This window comes from Ovis canadensis, chromosome 16 (genome assembly GCF_042477335.2).
Source record: "Ovis canadensis isolate MfBH-ARS-UI-01 breed Bighorn chromosome 16, ARS-UI_OviCan_v2, whole genome shotgun sequence".
Lineage (NCBI taxonomy): Eukaryota > Metazoa > Chordata > Mammalia > Artiodactyla > Bovidae > Ovis > Ovis canadensis.
The window spans coordinates 28726261-28732976 of NC_091260.1; positions in this window are offsets into that span (position 1 = coordinate 28726261).

Below are 6716 nucleotides of genomic sequence, written 5' to 3' on the forward strand. Positions count from 1 at the left end.
TTTTTAAAAATTCTCTATTTAAGAAAGATAAAATATTAATCTCTCCAGTTTCATAATATGCAATCTTTTAACTGTTTTTTCTGCTCTTAATGCTTATTTAAGAAGTAATATAGGTTTTTTTTTTTTTTTTTTTTGCCACCAAAAGGAGGGCGGGAACTCACAAAGATGATATGATAAGTTAAGAGTCACTGCTTTTAGTCTTTCAACATGTTTCTGTTCATAGAGATATAAACGAGAAATTAGGGAATAAAACTAGTAACAACTGAGTATCAGTTATGTGCCAGGTGTTTTATATAATTTAACTCTCACAGTATAATAAGCTTCATTAACATGTGAAAAACTCAAGTTAATGTATCTCATTTCAGTTATTTAACAAAAGTTAAGAATTTCCCTGGGCTTCCCTGGTTGCTCAGCGGTAAAGAATCTGCCTGCCAATGCAGGAGACAGGAGTTCCATCCCTGGGGCGGGAAGACCCCCTGGAAAAGGAAATGACAACCCATTCCAATATCCTTGCCTGGGAAATCCCATGGATGGAGGAACCTGGGGGGCTACAGTCCAGGGGGTCACAAAAGAGTTGAACAAGACTTAATGATTGAAAACAAACAACTTGCTCAAGGTCATATTCTCTTCATCTGGCAGATCCTAGATTCGAATCTGTGTCTATCCATCTGTAATCCCATCATCACCATATTGCCTATCTGAGAAAGAGATGGAAAATATGAATTGTTTCCTATTTGCTTGATATTTCTGTTGTTGTTCAACTATATTTGCATAAATTAAAGTGATAGTACTACAGGGAAATTAGTAAGTGCAGACTACTAAGGCAAAAGAAGAAATCAGAACAGTTCATAATTCAGCAAAAGACACAGAAAATTGATAGTACATTATACAGTTTTGGAAGATAATGGCAATTGTCTGTGTAGGATTCAATATTCAAAACTACTACCTTATATCTCTTCTACTCTTCATTCAGTTGGAATGATCATATTCCACCTTTCTCTGAACTTTTAAAATTAACCCATTTAAGAGCGAAATGTGGATTCAAAATCATTTCTCTTTATTGAAGGAAGCAGCTTTTTTTTTTTTTGAATTTCAACCTTGTTGTGAATTTGCTACATTCATTTCTAGTCAAAGATTTCTAGCCATTAATTTATAGCCATTCAAAAGGAAAATAAATTGTTGAAAAGCTTTTACTGCTTAACTTATTAAAGAGTTAATTGTAATATGATTTCCCTAGAAAGATTAATTGGCTTTCTCACAAACAATAAGATGTGAATTAAATAGAAAAGACTATTAGTGCTCACTTTTGGGCTCCAAAATCACTGCAGATGGTGACTGCAGCCATGAAATTAAAAGACACTTACTCCTTGGAAGAAAAGTTATGACCAACCTAGATAGCATATTCGAAAGCAGAGACATTACTTTGCAGACTAAGGTCTGCTTAGTCAAGGCTATGGGTTTTCCTGTGGTCATGTATGGATGTGAGAGTTGGACTGTGAAGAAGGCTGAGCACTGAAGAATTGATGCTTTTGAACTGTGGTGTTGGAGAAGACTCTTGAGGGTCCCTTGGACTACAAGGAGATCCAACCAGTCCATTCTGAAGGAGATAAACCCTGGGATTTCTTTGGAAGGAATGATGTTAAAGCTGAAGCTCCAGTACTTTGGCCACCTCATGGGAAGAGTTGACTCATTGGAAAAGACTCTGATGCTGGGAGGGATTGGGGGCAGGAGGAGAAGGGGACGACCCAGGATGAGATGGCTGGATGGCATCACTGACTCGATGGACGTGAATCTGAGTGAACTCCAGGAGATGGTGATGGACAGGGAGGCCTGCTGTGCTGCGATTTATGGGGTCACAAAGAGTCGGACACAACTGAGCGACTGAACTGAACTGAACTGAACTGAACTGATGGGCTATAAAACCTCAGTTTTTAATAAAAAGAGCTGACACATGCAAAGTTGTAATTTCATAAAAATAAGTTGTTTTCTCTTGCATAACAAATTTGATGTATAGTTATATTAGAGAAAGAATTTGAAAGTTTTGAGAAGACTAACCAAGAAAAAAGAGCCATCTAGTCAAATGGGAGAGACTTCAAGGATCTTGAAGAATCATCTGCTTGGCAGATGTGTGCTTTGGAGTCTGTTAGGTAGATGTTTATTTAACACTTTTATCTGATGCTCAGTAAATGAATTTTGTTGCTGCATTGGAAATCTTACAGGGTATTTAAAAGAGTTTCCAGCTTGCTATGGAGAGTTTAAATTTCTTATGAGATTTTGGTTGAAATTTCAAGAACAACTAACAATTCTTACCTGGTCTTAATATGACAATGGACAATAAAGAGTAACAAGTTTCTTAGTTTTACTTTGGTTGAGTAAATTATTTAAAACCAGAAAGGCACACATATCTTCTGAGAAATCACAGAGCATGACCTGCATCAGGATGAACTATGGTAAAAGGGCTAAGTGGTACTGCAGAGGACAGTAGCAAGAGAATAGAATCTGTATGTAGTTAGTGTTCTTTTCCACAACTTGGAGACTGTGACCTCAGGCAGTTTACTTCACTTCCTAACCTGTAAAGTGAAGTTAAAGAGAAACTATATTGTGGGGTTGGTGTAGGAATCCAAAGATACATGACTGCCTACTAGAGAGTAGAAATGCAATAAATTTTTCTTCCAACTTGATTGATGTAACTGAGAATTAAAGGATCCATGGAATCAGTGGAAAGAACACTTGACAAGATGATTATGAGTTTTAATATTTACGATTGATCATTATTTTGTCAATATTGAATGTAATTATTGCATGCAAAAAAGCACAAGCTCAAGTGGTGGAAGACTTGGGTCCTATTAATAGTAACAATAGCTACTAACTAGCTGTGTAGGTGTTAGGCTAGACTTGATTTAAGATACTTTCTAGATCTTATATTTAATTTTAAAATTAATTTTAAATGACCTTTTAAAATATGAATTTTATATACAATGTATTGGAGAAGGCAATGGCACCCCACTCCAGTACTCTTGCCTGGAAAATCGCATGGATGGAGGAGCCTGGCAGGCTGTAGTCCATGGGGTCGCTAAGAGTCGGACACGACTGAGCGACTTCCCTTTCACTTTTCACTTTCATGCACTGGAGAAGGAATTGACAACCCACTCTAGTGTTCTTGCCTGGAGAATCCCAGGGACGGGGGAGCCTGGTGGGCTGCCGTCTATGGGGTCGCACAGAGTTGGACACGACTGAAGCGGCTTAGCAGCAGCAGCAGCAGCAGCAGCATACAATGTATATTTCATCCATTCATATTTATTACAAAGCTTTTGATGAGTACCTAATTCTGTGCAAGATATTACTTTAAGGCAACTTTATGATTTGAATGACTGACAACAGAGAGTATGATAGGGAATGCCATCAGCCTCTGTATCTGCAGATTCTGCAACCATGGATTCAAGCAACCTTAGATCAAAAGTATTTGAAAAAGATTCCAGAAAGTTCCCCAAACCAAAATTAAAATTTATAATGCCCTGGAAACTATTTACATAGCATTTTCATTATATTTATAACTATTTATATAGTATTTACATGATAGTAGGGCTTCCCTTGTGACTTAGCTGGTAAAGAATCTGTCTGCAACACTGAGACTCCAGCTAACTTGACCTGCCAGGAGTTTTCTCAAATCTGTTCCTAGGTCTACACTGCATCTGTTTCTGGCTTGCTAATGTTTGTTTTTCTGGCAAAAGTATCATTGCTCTTGAATAGGCACAGTTCCTGTCTCCCAGTACTTGCCTTGTATCTGTTTGTCTTCCTGGAATCTCACATCACACGTTTGTAAAGGCAAATCCATTTTGATGTGTCTGCCAGTTCTCACACTGTGAACCAGTTTCATTATCCTCCAAGTTCTAAGACATTTAGATAAGAAGGCAGCTCTTACTGGATATCTTTTAAAACAGAGAACCTGTTCATTTTGGAATTTTCAACAATCCTTATCTTTATAAGAAACTCAAATATAAAAGAATTGTAATTCATATTCAGCTATTACAGTCAACAAATTGCTGAAGCTGATTCAAAAAGTACCAGATGAGAGGCCTATGTGAAAATAATATGCATCTAATTAAATTTTGTGTCCTTTTGAAATCTGAATTATAACTCAGCAAAGGCAGTCTTGCAAAGAGTGGGACACGACTGAGTGACTAAACACAGCACAAAGGCAGACATGGAGAAACTTAGCATATGCAATGGCAGCCAAATCTGAAAGGATTAGAAAAACTAACAGATTTGCCTTGTTCTAACCAGTTCACTTTGATCAGTGAATTTATTTTAACTTGTGTGTGAATAGTCAATCTTTACTATACATGAAGCACTGTGGAGGGTTATGAAACAATGGAGATGCTGGCTTCTGTTGTTAAAAAAAAGAATCTAATTCTTTTAGATTTTCATGTAATACCGTAGGAGTCTAACAATATGAAGAAAAATACTAATTATGAGAAAAGGAGAGGTAATCGTGGTATTTTGGGGTGGTCAAAATATATATTATTAAGGAGTGGGTGGCTTAGATTGGTTTTAGTGTTGGCAAAGCTGAGATAAATTCTTAGATATTCTCAGAAACCCTTGTCCTGTGTAGTCTATAAGGACATAATGGAGATGAAGATGGGCCTCTCTGAGGTAGGTCATGGGTATCACAGTGAGAGGAAGAATGGGTGCCTTCATTCCGTTTTTTCAAATGTTGCTAGTTATTACACTTTTGAGGATAGCTTGAAGGTGGCAAGAAAGCTGAAAATGTGAAAGGGTAGTGTAAGTCTGTTATTTTTTCATTGCCTAATATTTCCTCATTATTTGCTCAAGTTCAGTTACAGTTATAATATTTACCTTGGGAGATTGTTACTGTTTGCTTTGAAAAGTGAATTAAATTTACAAATTGATTTGACATGAAATTAATGCAGTTTTAGAATTAAGGGTGATCCATTCCAGCTCTCAGTTTTATTGATGAAGTCCAGAAAGACTGAGTGACTAGTCCAGGGACACACAAAAATCTATTGTCTGAGGAAGTAACAAATTGGTATTCTGACTCCATCTAGCATTCTCTCCACTGGTTCACACTGCCACATCCAAAATTATATATTTGTGTATGAGGGTGTGTATGTGATGTGCCACCCGCTTGGATGTCATATTGTATATGGTTTGGTGGTGGTGGTTTAGTCGCTAAGTCGTGTCTGACTCTTGTGACCGCGTGGACTGTACTCCTCTGTCCATGTGATTTTCCAGGCAAGAATACTGTAGTGGGTTGCCATTTCCTTCTCCAGGTCATGTTGTATATGGCCCATGACAACTCTGCAGAAGACTTTCGACTATTCTAAGAACTTCTGCTTAAAGTACTAACCTAAATAGTATTGAGAGCTATAAATGAATGTGAAATCATGCTTGAAAATGTGAATACCACTTTTCTGCCTGTAGATTTTATACAGAACCTTTCTGTATACACATTTGCTTTAAGGAAAGAATAGACATGCCATTTAGCTTTTATACCTATAGTTTTCTTTGATCTTTTTCTTCTATTCATCTCTCCCTCCCTTTCTTCCTTTTGTCCTTTTTTTCTATTTTCTATTAGATGGTGACTGCAGCCATGAAATCAAAAGACGCTTACTCCTTGAAAGAAAAGTTATGACCAACCTAGATAGCATATTCAAAAGCAGAGACATTACTTAGCCAACAAAGGTCCGTCTAGTCAAGGCTATGGTTTTCCCAGTGGTCATGTATGGATATGAGAGTTGGACTGTGAAGAAAGCTGAGCACCGAAGAATTGATGCTTTTGAACTGTGGTGTTGGAAAAGACTCTTGAGAGTCCTCTGGACTGCAAGGAGATCCAACCAGTCCATTCTAAAGGAGATCAGTCCTGGGTGTTCTTTGGAAGGACTGATGCTGAGGCTGAAATTCCAGTACTTTGGCAACCTCATGTGAAGAGTTGACTCATTGGGAAAGACCCTGATGTTGGGAGGGATTGGTAACAGAAAGAGAAGGGGATGACAGAGGATGAGATGGCTGGATGGCATCACCAACTCGATGGACATGAGTTTGAATGAACTCCGGGAGTTGGTGATGGACAGGGAGGCCTGGCGTGCTGCGATTCATGGGGTTGCAAAGAGTCTGACATGACTGAGTGACTGAACTGAACTGAACTGAACTGACTAATTAGTGGTAATAATGGTTTCTCGAACCCATAAAAAGCCATTGTACCATGGTACATAAATTTTTATATTTACAGTGAGTTTGAGGACATAATATGGAGATGGAAACATATAACACCTGCTATTGTACCAAACATTTAATTTTCCAGAGTATTTTCTCATGTATTACCTCATATAATCCATACAGTACTTTGCATACTTTAGTTCCATTTTATATAATTGTAGAAATTGAGTGTCAGAGAGGGAGAGCAACTTACCTAAGTCTAACCTGGTGTCTAGCACAGAATTAGTGGCCAGTACTTTGGCCAACTGATGTGAAGAACTGCCTCATTGGAAAGACCCTGATGCTGAGAAAGATTGAAGGCAGGAGGAGAAGGGGGCAACAGAGAAAGAGACGGTTTGACGGCATCCCCGACTCAATGGACATGAGTTTGAGCAAGCTCCAGGATGTGGTCATGGACAGGGGAACCTGGTGTGCTATAGTCCATGGGGTCACAAAGAGCTGGACATGACTGAGTGACTGAACTGAACTGAACTGATATA